Raw genomic sequence first — 14,205 nt, forward strand, 5'->3', positions numbered from 1 at the left:
AAACTCCGCCCTCTAACACCAGGGTGGTTTGAAACTAAGCCTGTACTGGAGACAGTACAGTACAGATGGTACAGTACAGTACAGAACAGATGGTGCATTACAGTACAGAACAGATGGTGCATTACAGAACAGTACAGATGGTGCTATGGGGAACTTAAGGAAACAAACAATGGATATATAAATGCAGAAATAAATGATAAAATATAAAAATGGAGAATTAATTCTGTATTTTTACATGTATGTATGTATTTATTCTAAGGCTGTCAAAGTTAACGTGATATTAACGCACAATTCCTTTAACGCCACTATTTATTTTAACTCAATTAACGTTTTAGAATAAAAAAAGATGTATACTAGCATCACTCTGTTTTGAATTTGATGCAAATTTGCAATGCATGAAGGTCATCCTTTTGTGTTAAATGGCTGCATAAAGCAAGCATTTGTTGACTCATGTTGATAAGACTACTAAAACTTGAAAAAGATCTGTTTAAGGTAGATTTAGAAAAAAGAAATTTGATTAATTTGCGATTAATCGCGAGTTAACTATGGACAATCATGCGATTAATCTGATTAAATATTTTAATCGATTGACGGCACTCATTTATTCATGTGTTTTTACATTTATAACTATGGCTGTAACTGAGGGGTACAATTCCCTGACTGTATTGATAAGTATGGTATCATTAAACCACTACCGCTTTATGTACTTTAACTACTGGCCACACAGTACACGATATAGATATGATGAACACTTTCCCACCATGAAACCAAGTCCACACAAATGTATAAGTCGAATATTTAATATATAGCAAAGGGTATATACAACGTTCACTTAATGACATTTATGATTTGAATGCACTTGTAAGGCAAATGAGTATTCGTAGGCAAATCAACATTGAATGTCCAATCTCTGGTTACGCAGGAAGCAAGTATACAACCTGGTTCTTTAGGGAACTATAGCGATGGTACTTAATGATTATAGCTGGATATACTAAAGGGGGTCCCGCTGGTTGTAAGTCAGTAGGGGGGGGGGGGGTTAGGAGAGCCGCTGGCGATATCCCATCTGGCCAACGATTTCTTGGGAGAATTCAGAGTGCTGAACACGGTGCCCACAGAACCTTGGTCCACAGATGAATACAGTTGGGCCCTCTTGTAGACGGTAGCTGCCGGTCCACAACGAAGAGACGTGAGGCGACCTCACTCGGGTTAGAGCGCCGTCTCACCTGGACTCCTCTCGGGGGTAGTTCCAACACTTACCAGTGTTGGCTGTTATCCATGGCATAAATCAAAGCACCCAAAGCAAGTAGATAATCCAAGCCGTGTAGGGCTCGCCGTCGTCCGGGTAAGGTAATCCAATGTGCAGGTCCACTCGTCCTAGCCCAGAACTCCTCGGATGAAAGCACCACACGTGGTCTGCCCAGCCTGGTTAAGACTCTAGATAATGCGAGGAAAACGATGGGGGTACTACTCACTGTATAACTCTAACCGAACGATGCACCATACATAATAGACTATTATTAACTTAATAGAAATACGTCCCACTCGACGGTATAGTGCCAAACTATGACAATTCAACTATTAATCCACACGATGTCTCAATGCCATTCTGAGGCCAAATTGACCATACTGCACCACACGTGTATCGTGGGTGAGGCTTAACGTCTTGCCACTAGGTTGGAGGGTAAAGAACTAAGGGCTAAGGGAAGTTCTACTTTACTTGCGCCATATATATATGCGCTGTGAACAAATAGTACCATTCGTATTTCGGCAGACGTATTCCTACGCGGAACCGGGGCTAGTAACGACATGTTCGTCGGCACGATTGAACTTGAACCAAGGGGCTTGGCTGCTGGCGCCAGGTTCTTGTCCAATGAGAGAATGAAACTATTATGGGCTGTTAGTAGACTAAAGGGATATTCAGTGTATATGTACAAGGAATATACAAGGGATATCAAACGATATACAAATACTATTAAATATATATCCATAAATAAATATATATATTCGGTTTAATCTGATCCTTCACAACAGCCGCCCCCTAATTAGTCCCACCTAATTAGCTAAGCAGAGACAGATTAACCGCACTGTCTACCACTCAAGGTCCGCTGTAAGGGTCAGTCAACTCACAAAGTCATGGGGTCATGGTCGTCATCGATAGTGTCTGGGAGTCTGGGCAGTTCTATTAGCCTCGCCACGGGTCGTGTGTAAGTTCGCCCTTGGACGAGCACCTCAGCTGCTCGGACCTTGCCATCGGCACCGGTGATCACTTTGCTTACGCGGCCAGCCGGCCACATAGCTCTGGGTAGTGACTGGTCGATAATCATGACGACTGTTCCTTCTGTCAAATTGTCTCTCTCTTTTACCCACTTCTGGCGGGTCTGTAGAGACGGTAGGTAGTGGAGTAGAAAGCTGTTCCAAAACTTGTCAGCTAGTACTTGACTGTACCTCCACATTCTTCGGCCGTTCGCTTCTTCAGGCCTGTACATGGTCTGGGGTAGCGCGGGGTCCAGCCGCCCAATCAAGAGTGTGTTGGGGGTGACTGGGTCGACATCTGCTATATCACTGGAGACGTAGCCGAGGGGCTTGGAGTTCAATACTCCCTCGATCTCCGTGAGGACTGTCATTAAGACTTCTTCCGCTACAGTCTGGGCCCCAAGCACGGCGTACAGGGCTGTCTTTATAGAACGTACTTCTCGTTCCCAGGTTCCACCGAAGTGGGGTGCGTTCGGGGGATTAAACTGGAAGTCAATCTGGGATGGAGCGAGGTGGGTCTTAAATTCTGGGCCCATAGCTTGGAAGCTCTCTCTCAGCTCTCTTTCTCCGCCTTTGAAGTTTGTCCCGTGATCAGACAACAATGTAGACGGTTTTCCTTTCCGTGATGTGAATCTTCGGAAGGCCATAAGGAATGAGTCTGTGCTGGTTGGAAGGAGTTCGATATGTATCGCTCTGGTGGTCATGCATTTGAATACAATACCCCACCGCTTCTCGGTTCCTCTTCCTTTCTTTATATACAACGGGCCAAAACAGTCCATGCCTGTGGAGTGGAATGGCTTGTCGCCGAGTCGGAGGCGACAGGGGGGTAGGTCAGCCATCCGGGGTATGCTGGGCTGCGCGCGCCACTTTCGGCAGTCTAGACAGGTTCGCTGGAAGCGTCGCACCGCTTCTCTTTCTTGAAGTATCCAATAGCGACGTCTGATCTCCGCGAAGACTCTCTCGGCTCCTGCGTGGTGCACATCCTCGTCGTATTTCTTTATGATCAGCTCTGTGACCTTGTGTCGGCTGTTCAAGACTATCGGGTACTTAACGTCATCCGGTAGGTCGGGGGCTCTCCGCAGACGACCACCCACTCTGATGAGATTATGGGCGTCGCTCTCGGGTGCCAGGTGGAGCAATCTGCTGTCTGATGGGACGGGCTTTCCTCCCTGTAGACAGTCTAGCTCGTCGGGGAACAAGTCTCTCTGGGCTCGTTGTAGTAGAAGAAGTTCTGCTTCTTCGTAGTCAGCTGCTGAAATGTCGGCAGTGGGCTGAATCTCTGGGTGGTGCCGCAGAAATGTCTTTAGTTGCGCACTCTGTAGGGTGAGGCAATCATCTATGTTGGGGTCTGTGGAGGCGACTGTGCTCAGTCCACAGAACATAGGTTTCTTGTTCTCAGCATCCTCTTTACTCTCTTCCCGTGGGGTGGGCGTAGGCCACTCTTCTTCCGGGAGCTTGAGGAACTCTGGTCCGTCACTGTAGATGTTGTGACGGGTGAGGTCATCTAGGGACATTCCCCGGGTGATGACGTCAGCTGGGTTGTGTTTGGTGTCCACATACCGCCAGCTCGCTGCTTCTGTTAACTCTTGAATCTCGGTGACTCTGACTCCCACGAAGACCTTGTATCTGCATGAATCAGACTTGATCCATGTGAGTACTGTCGTGGAATCTGACCACAAGATTGTTCTGTGCACCGGAATGGTGAGTTCACGTTGGATTAACGTGGCTAGATGCGCTCCTGCTAGGGCTGCGCAGAGCTCTAGACGCGGGATAGATTGTTGCTTTCGTGGCTACTTCGGAGGCGTCACTGAAGACGTGTAGATCCATCTTGCATGTCTCTGGCCTCACTGTGGGTGGGAAGTAGCTGCGGCGTATATTGACGCCTGGGAGTGAGCGGAGCTCCGTCTCCCACTCTCTCCATGTGGAGGCAAGGGGTGCGGGTATTGGGTCGTCCCAGCCCTGGTCCTTGTCCCATAGTGCTCGTACAATCATCTTTGCCCTGGTGGTGTAAGGTAGAATACATCCCAACGGGTCATATTGTCTGGCGAGTGTTCTGTACACACTCCGTCTGGTGGTCGGTATCGCCGTCGACCTTCCCTGCTCCGTGGTCGGGGGTTTGTGTCTATAGTGGAGCGAGTCTGTTTTGAAGCGCCAGACTAATCCTAGTGTCATTTCTTGGGCTTCTCCTGGGATTGTCGCCATCCAGGTCTCGCTGCTGGCAGCCTTGTCCGCGGGGGAGAGGCTGCGCAATACGTGCGGGTCGCTGCTGGCCCACTGCCTGAGATCAAAGCCGCCTTTGATCAGGGAGGCGCGTAGCTTGAGTAGGAGAGCCTCGGCTTCTTCTTGGGTCGAAACGCTTTGTAAACAGTTGTCCACGTAGAAACTGTTCTTCACACTGTGTCGGACCTCTTCATCTGCTGCTGGGTCCTCTGCGACGTGTTTCTGCAGTGCAAATGTAGCACAGCACGGGCTGCATGTGGTTCCGAAGGGGAGGACTTCCCATTGGTAGATGGCTGGGTGCTCATCTCCGATCCTCTCTCTCCATAGGAACCGCAGTAGGGGCTTATCCTCCTCCACTAGTCTCACCTGCAGGAACATCCCTTTGATATCCCCGCTGATAGCCACCTTGTCCTGGCGGAAGCGTAGTAGCACGCCTAGTAGAGAGGGGCCGAGTGTGGGGCCGGGCAAGAGCTCTTTATTCAGATTCTGGGATCCGATCTGGTAGCTGCAGTTAAACACAATGCGATCCTTGCCGTTGTGGTGGACCTTGTGGTGTGGCACGTACCATGATTCGGTCGTCTGATCGGCCTCTTTAATGTCAATCTTCATTACGTGTCTCGCTGTGATTAGCTTCTCAATCTCAGCGCGGTACACACTCTCTTGACCGGGGTCTTTGGCTAGGCGCCGCTCTGTGTTCAATAGATACCGCTCCGTAGCTTCTTTCGTGGCGTGAAAGGTGGGCATTCCCTCTCGCCTCAGGAGTGGAGTTGCGTATCTCATCACTCCGCCGACTGTGACTCTCTTTGTCCCTTGCTCGAGGAGGTTTATGGCGTAAATGTCTTCTTTAGAACGAATGTCTTTCTTTTCGTTCTTAAAGGGCATTGTCTCTAGTGTCCATAGCCTCTCGACATGCTGCAGGAGAGTGGTGTCTTCCTCTGTCACTCTGGAGTGGAGGCAGCTAGTGGCTGCTGTTCGGTTGAGAGATTTAGCGAGGGGGCCTTGTAGTGTCCATCCTAGGCGGGTCTCGACTGCTGCAGGACAGCCTCTGGGTCCTGTATGGACCCGGTCTATCGGGACTATGAGGTCTGCATGGTCGGAGCCTATCAGCAGGGTCGGGGTGGCGCCGTCTATGAGCGGGATAGGTAGTTGACGCAGGTGCACATATTTATCCATCAGCTTGGCGATGGGGTAGGTGTACTGTGATAGTCCTATTTCTTGGCTGGTGAAAGCATTTGTAATCCTATACCGTCGCTCTGGCTGCCCGCTTGCTGCGATAGTGAAGGAGACATTCTCGCCTTTTATCGTCTTTAAATCTCTTCTTATTGTCCGAATCGCCATTTGGTTCTCGCTCCCCCGCAGTCCCAGCTGGGCCGCAGCGGACGCGAGCAGAAGGGTCTTCTCTGACCCGTCATCAAGGACGGCGTAAGTGTCCATGACTTTATCTTGGTAGCTCAATGTTACACGGACTACCTTTAAGAGCACTTGGGCGCCGCTGCTGCTGGCGGGGTCAATGTACATGACACTTGCCTTGGTGCTGCTCGATGGTGCAGGTGCAGGCTTTCTTCTGTTACTGTCGTGTAGGACATCTAGGTGGGCTCCGTCACACCGACTGCACCTCTTCTTTAGGCGGCACTCGGCTGCCATGTGACTGCGCGCACATCGGTAACAGCGCCTGTTGGACTTTATCCATTGACTCACTTCTTCTGCATTCATCTTTGTGAACAGGTCACATTGTGACAGCCAGTGTTCCTTCTCGCAGTACGGGCACACCATCTTCCACTTCTCTTTTCTCGAGGGGGTACTGTGGTTCTTACTGCTCGGTACTGATTCTGATTGGTGCATGACAGTCACCGATCTTCTTCCATCGTTTATTCTCCTGGGTCCCTCTCTGGAGCTTGGTGTGCTCCGCACGAACGTATCCAGTCGTAAGCTGCTGACTTCTCTCGCCAGGAAGTCGGCTAGATCGAGGAGGGATGGTTCGGGACCGTTAGGATCACGGTGGTCTCTCTGCCGCCTAAAGCGCTCTTGTCTGGCGGGTGGCAGCTTCTCTAAAATCCTCTCGACATTAGAGTTGGCGTATAGCTCGTGCATACCCTTTTCTCGTTGCGCTCCCAGCATCCCTACCAGGGACTGCACTTTTATAGACAGGTCGTCTAATGAGCGATTGTCTGTTGCTGGGGGTAGGCGGTCAATATGCCTTATCTCTTGGATTACGTAATCCCATATACGTCCATATCTCTGGTCCAGCGCTGCTAGAGCCGCGGTGTATGGGGTCGTAGAGGTGGCATAGGCTAGCGCTATATTGTGCGCTCGGGGTACTTTCAGGTGCTTCAGTAATATTGCATACTTGTGACGTTCATCAACGACATCCACCATCATTGTCTCTAAGCACATTCGGAGCTCCGTGTACTGTGCCCGATTCTCATGGGTGAAGTCTGGGATGGTCGGTGTGGCAATGTATGACGCCGTGGATGGCTGATACATCGGCGAGCGTTGGGGGAGAGGCCTCCTAGGCGAGTCTCCTCTTGCGCCTCTCTGTGGGCTGGTACCGGCAGGGTACCATGGCCCGCTGGTCCAGGTGCTATTCCTCGGGGCTGGTCGTGCGTCGTGCTCACCCGTGAATAGAGTCGGGGGTCTGTAGCGCAGCGCCGCGGGGGTATAGCCTGGGCTGTACTGGACCTCCTGGTCCGGTGGAGTACTGTGCTGTCGTCGGGCTTGGTTCTCCTCCTCTCCCTCTTCTTCTTCTATCAGGTCCTCTAGATCCTGTAGTCGTTTATTTAACTTCTCCGCAGTGTATGCTGCTCCTTCCTTGTAGCTGGGTCTCGCTTGGACCGGTCGGGGAAGGGGGTCTGCGGGGGGTATAGGCTTGGTCTGTTGGTCAAGTTCAGGGTCGCTTGCTCGGTTAGGAGACGCTGCCCTTGACTGTTGTCTCGACGAGTTCCTTGAACCCCTGGCGGAGGGAGAGGGTGTTGCCTTGAGGATCAGCTGCTCCATTAGTTGCGCTTGTAGCTTGTCGCGCTCGGCTTGTAGTCTGTCGCGCTCGGTTTCGCGCTGGATGAGAGCGAGGTCGCGCTCTGCTTCTCTTTGGGCACCGGCAGCGGCACGCTGGGTGTCTGCTCGGTCTCTTGCCATATTCTCTTCCGTCTGAAGGCGTCTCATCTCCAGGCGTATGCGCTCTTCTTCGCTCCGTTGCTGTGTCTGGAGTCGATCGCGTTCACCCTGAAGTCGATCGCGTTCACCCTGGAGTCGATCGCGTTCGGTAGAGGCTGTCAGGCTGACGAGGAACGCCTGTGATAGCATCCTCTCCGCTTCGCTGGGGGAAGACGGTTGTAGAGGTGAGCCGCTCCTGGCGGTACTCGTTGGGGAGTCCTGGAGCTCTATTTCCTCGGCGCTCTCCTCCTCTTCTTCCGTGCAGAGTTCTCTCTCTGTAGGGTTGTCTTCCTCCCGGGGCTGGTCGGGGACTACTTCTTCGGTATTGGCGGGGGGTAAAGGCATGTCAGCTCCCTCCTGGTCCCCACCGTGATTCCGGTCAGTTACATTAGAACCCACTAGGGCCTCTGTGGTCGGGGTAACCTGGTCGTTAAGGTCAGACATAATTTTACTTTCTACTTTTACCGCGTTTACCGTTTGTAGAAGGCTAGGTAGTTGACTGACAGCGTAATCCTCTAAGTACGGAGGTGGCTGTCGTCTGCGCCGCGGGCGTTCTACGTTAGGAGGACCGTTTCGTGGAGTGTTCATCATAGGCCATTTCAATATTAATAACACTATATTAATATTACACTAGTTACCCTCCGGCTCGAAGGACCAATTGTAACTGAGGGGTACAATTCCCTGACTGTATTGATAAGTATGGTATCATTAAACCACTACCGCTTTATGTACTTTAACTACTGGCCACACAGTACACGATATAGATATGATGAACACTTTCCCACCATGAAACCAAGTCCACACAAATGTATAAGTCGAATATTTAATATATAGCAAAGGGTATATACAACGTTCACTTAATGACATTTATGATTTGAATGCACTTGTAAGGCAAATGAGTATTCGTAGGCAAATCAACATTGAATGTCCAATCTCTGGTTACGCAGGAAGCAAGTATACAACCTGGTTCTTTAGGGAACTATAGCGATGGTACTTAATGATTATAGCTGGATATACTAAAGGGGGTCCCGCTGGTTGTAAGTCAGTAGGGGGGGGGGGGGTTAGGAGAGCCGCTGGCGATATCCCATCTGGCCAACGATTTCTTGGGAGAATTCAGAGTGCTGAACACGGTGCCCACAGAACCTTGGTCCACAGATGAATACAGTTGGGCCCTCTTGTAGACGGTAGCTGCCGGTCCACAACGAAGAGACGTGAGGCGACCTCACTCGGGTTAGAGCGCCGTCTCACCTGGACTCCTCTCGGGGGTAGTTCCAACACTTACCAGTGTTGGCTGTTATCCATGGCATAAATCAAAGCACCCAAAGCAAGTAGATAATCCAAGCCGTGTAGGGCTCGCCGTCGTCCGGGTAAGGTAATCCAATGTGCAGGTCCACTCGTCCTAGCCCAGAACTCCTCGGATGAAAGCACCACACGTGGTCTGCCCAGCCTGGTTAAGACTCTAGATAATGCGAGGAAAACGATGGGGGTACTACTCACTGTATAACTCTAACCGAACGATGCACCATACATAATAGACTATTATTAACTTAATAGAAATACGTCCCACTCGACGGTATAGTGCCAAACTATGACAATTCAACTATTAATCCACACGATGTCTCAATGCCATTCTGAGGCCAAATTGACCATACTGCACCACACGTGTATCGTGGGTGAGGCTTAACGTCTTGCCACTAGGTTGGAGGGTAAAGAACTAAGGGCTAAGGGAAGTTCTACTTTACTTGCGCCATATATATATGCGCTGTGAACAAATAGTACCATTCGTATTTCGGCAGACGTATTCCTACGCGAAACCGGGGCTAGTAACGACATGTTCGTCGGCACGATTGAACTTGAACCAAGGGGCTTGGCTGCTGGCGCCAGGTTCTTGTCCAATGAGAGAATGAAACTATTATGGGCTGTTAGTAGACTAAAGGGATATTCAGTGTATATGTACAAGGAATATACAAGGGATATCAAACGATATACAAATACTATTAAATATATATCCATAACTAAATATATATATTCGGTTTAATCTGATCCTTCACAACAATGGCTGTCAATTGATTCAAATATTTAATTGCAATTAATCGCATGACCATAGTTAACTGATTTAATTGCATATTAATCTACCTGCTCTTAAGGTACTTAAATGTGTCACAGATTGATCTAACGTGAATCGGTCCTGAAGGGGGGGGGTCCAGCTGGAACAGCTGTTCTGAAGGGGGGGGGTCCAGCTGGAACAGCTGTTCTGAAGGGGGGGGTCCAGCTGGAACAGCTGTTCTGAAGGGGGGGTCCAGCTGGAACAGCTGTTCTGAAGGGGGGGGTCCAGCTGGAACAGCTGTTCTGAAGGGGGGGGGGGTCCAGCTGGAACAGCTGTTCTGAAGGGGGGGGGGGGGGTCCAGCTGGAACAGCTGTTCTGAAGGGGGGGGGGGGGGCAGCTGGAACAGCTGTTCTGAAGGGGGGGGCAGCTGGAACAGCTGGACAAAAACTATTTAAAAAACAAATGTATAGCAATTGAAACAAAAAACAAGGACAATTCACAGAACCATTCATAGTAATTCAAAACATCTGCAGCCAGATGTGCTGGATTCCATATCGGTTAGAAGTGTTTTAAAAGCAACCAGTGAGAAGGGCCGGATTAACGACCGGGCCGACCGGGCCGCGGCCCGTGGGCCTCGAGTGATGAGGGGCCTCAAAAAAAAAAAAAAAAATTATTTTAAATTTTTTTGGAGGCCCCTCGTCACTAGAGGCCCCAAATTTGTTTATTTTTTTTTTACTTTAATCTTTTATTTTTTGAGGCCACTCGTCACTAGAGGCCCCAATTATTATTATTATTTTTTTTTACTTTTATTTTTTATTTTTTTGGAGGCCGCTCGTCACTCGAGGCCTTTTGGAGGCCCCTTGTCACTAGAGGCCCCAAATTATTATTATTATTTTTTTTACTTTTATTTTCTTTTCTTTTGGAGGCCCCTCGTCACTAGAGGCCCCAAATATTTGTTTATTTTTTTTAACTTTTATTTTAAACATTTTTGGAGGCCCCTCGTCACTAGAGGCCCCACATTTTATTTTTATTTTTTTCTTATTTTGGAGAGAGATGTCATACTGTGACACTGAATGATTGGCACTGACTGACGCTCTCTGATTGGCCACTGACATGTTTGCCCAATCGCGTGACGAGCTGTGTCTTTGCCCATTTCCTCGTCAAACAGCCTGCAAACTACCTGGCGTTCTATCGCCATGCTCTAAGACAAACTCTAACCTTAACCAACTTCGAAAGAGTGCCTAAGCTTAACCGTCGAAAGAACTTGCCGTCAGCCCGTCACGCTCTAAGACAAACTCTAACCTTAACCAACTTCGAAAGAGTGCCTAAGCTTAACCAGTGGCAGTCCCACGATTGGCGCACATGTCACATGACCAGAAACGTCAGTGGCCAATCAGATCGCGCAAAAGGACAACTTGCTTGTGGGAAGTATAGACGCGAGCTGCATATCTGAACACACTTTTTCCCAGTTCAGTACGGACCCGAGGGACAGTTAGTAAAAATAAGCAACGGCAACGAAGACCATAACTGCCCATACTTTTTTGGAGAATGTACATCTGTAGGTAAGTTGGCAGCAGTCCAAGGATAGCCTTATAAATAAGGATATGCCAATGGTTGAGTCTGCGGGTGGACAGGGCAGACCATCCCACCCGAGAATACAGAGTACAGTGATGAGTAAGGACTTAAAAAATGTTTGGTGAATCTCAGCGCTCCATGACAGAATCCAGTGAGTGTAGGCAATTCGAGGATGCATGCATGTATATAACATCACCATAGTCCAGCACAGACATAAAAGTGGCAGCAACCAGCCTCTTTTTAGCCTCGAAGGAGAAACGCCTTGTTCCTAAAATAAAAACCCAGTTTCAACTTCAGTGTTTTAGCTAGTTGCTGAGTGTGAGGCTTAGAAAGAGAATCATCAATTATGAATCCTAGGTAGATACAGACTCAATTTCAAGGCCCTGAAAAGTGTCTGTAGACGGACGGTTCAGTGGCTTGGATTTAGCATTTGAAAACACCATAAGTTTAGTTTTGTAACCATAACCAGTTTTAAGTCACACAGGGTACATTGTACAATATTAAAAGCAAGTTGTAGTTGACAAAGAGCCTGATGTAATGTAGACGCAGAGCAGTATATCACAGTATCATCGGCATACAAATGAAATTTTGCATTTGAGACATTTTGATCAAGACTCATAAAATGAATAATACCGGTCCCAGGACCGAGGCATGTGGCACGCCCTTGGAAGGGTTCCCACGGTACCTGGAAAACATGGAATTTATTTTTTCATTTTCCAGGTTTGGAAAAGTCATGGAAACTGAGCAAAAGTCAACACTTACATGTAAATTGAAACAGTTGTCCTGGAAACCTTTATTGGATGATGTGTAAAATAGTAATAAAATGAAACCTCTGTGTTGTGTATTTTATTCCCCTGACGTCTTCTCATACTGGCTGTACAATCCTTATCTTTCCCCGTTAATGCAATCCGCAACCATAATAATTCACCACCTTCGTAAGAATTCGACACCTTGACAGCATTTCTTGGAAGAGCGTGTTTATTATATAAACAGAAGCCTCAGCTCAGATGTTATCAGATCGTATTGTCATTGCTATCTATTCAGTCCAATAGTGGCTCAGGCCTTATCGTGAGCCCAAAAACCCTCCTCGTGTTAGCCGATGCTAATGATGATGTGGCATTTCCCCCCCCCCCCCTCTGTGATGAGAGGAGGGAGCCTCTGATGGTTTCCTCTCTTCTGTGTTATCTCAGTCGTTCTTAGTCTCAGTCTAGTCTGCCTTACACCCGGAAACACTGTTAGATTTATAGGACCTTCGTCATAGCAACGACGGCCTTGCCCCTCTCCTGGTTACTATGTGCCGTGCTGTCATGACAACTGCTAATAACCTTTCACACACATAAAAACGCAGTTTCTAATGATGTCAAACCTCTCCCTCGCTCTGTGACTGTTGTTCGTATCAGCTTGTTGATGTTCTTGATGGAATGTAAACACCCTGCTCACTGCTCAGTGTGCTGCTCACACTGACTGCTTCCACCACCCTCTGCTAAACCATGCACATTTCGACCTCTCTGACCTGGCCCCTCCAGCTGCTGTCCTCTCCCCCAATATACATTACATACATTGAAACCACCGATTTCTCACAATATCATTCTGCACTACTGGAGTGAACGCGAAGGGAAAGTAGCTGTGCGTTACTTCACTTCAGAGTTCCTAGGACACACTCACAGCCCAGACACACCAGCTGCGCTCGAAGGCACTCGCGGGTTCCACGCGAGAACAGTGCGCGTGGCCGGGTACACCGAGTCCGACTTCAGAGCGAGCGAAAGTGCACGGAGGAAGGCACATTTACATTGGAACAGCTGTAAATGCCTAGGCCCTCATTTATCAACGTGACGTACGCATAGATATGTGCGTAACCCGTGCGTACGATCATTTCTAAGCAAAGTGTGGGATTTATCAATTTGAACTTGTGCTTAATAATAATGCAGGACCTGTTGCAGAGGTCTTTATTCGGCATGCAACGACACTCAATGTTTTAGTGGTACACACAGCGGTTTGTTTTTTTTTTTTTTAGCACACACACCGGAACACACACGCATGCATTGTCTCTTTTAGAATCGCCGATGCGATTCGTCTCTGCGATTAACCCATCCCGTCGTCCTTCCCCCCCAAGGGCAGCCGGGAGCAGACAGGCGTCAACGTGAGCCGCGCCAGGGGACCAATCCAAGTGCTCCTGTCCGTCTTCGTCAAGGACGCCACAGCGTTAGCGATCTGTTGTTGTGCATGTTTTTCCATTGGGTTTATCTTATCGGGGGGGAAACCCTTGCGAGCACGGGGAGAACATGCAAACTCCACACAGAAAGGCCTGGGAGATACCCCACCTGGGTACCTGGCATCATGGAAACCTGGTCCCCAAGCGGGAATCGAACCCTGGACCTTCTTGCTGTGAGGCGACAGTGTTAACCACTACACCACGTGCTTGACTTTGTGCGTATATTTAAGCACAGGTCAGACCATGCGTAGTTGGCGCCCGGTGGTAGAATATTTTTACAACGCGGAAATAAGCACTGACTGCGCTCCGCGTAACTCAACTCGTTATTATTTTGCGCATATATTGCAGAAATACGGGAACGTTTTGATTATATTTAAAAGGCTTTGCCATTGTTAAACGTAATAAGTGGAACCCCGAAGCTGTAAGCAGAATACAAGTCATATGAACACCCACGATATAACCGCATTGCAACGAGAACAGACAGAGATTATTTGTTGAGTGTGTGTGTATACAAAACCCTTGCAATAAATGTGTCTTAAATTAATGAAAAGCATACATGCTCTGGACACAGAGCATATATCGTGTGGGTGATATCATGACTTGTATTCTGTGTCAAAGCCTAAATCAAAACGTCCCCGTATTTCTGCAATCTATGCGCAAAATAATAACGAGTTGAGTTCTAACAAAGAATGTATTACATGCTGGTAGGCTGATAGAGTAAACTATGATATGAATATGAATATGATAT

The sequence above is a fragment of the Notolepis coatsorum genome (genome assembly GCF_963971535.1).
Source record: "Notolepis coatsorum genome assembly, chromosome: 12".
In the NCBI taxonomy this organism is placed as follows: domain Eukaryota; kingdom Metazoa; phylum Chordata; class Actinopteri; order Aulopiformes; family Paralepididae; genus Notolepis; species Notolepis coatsorum.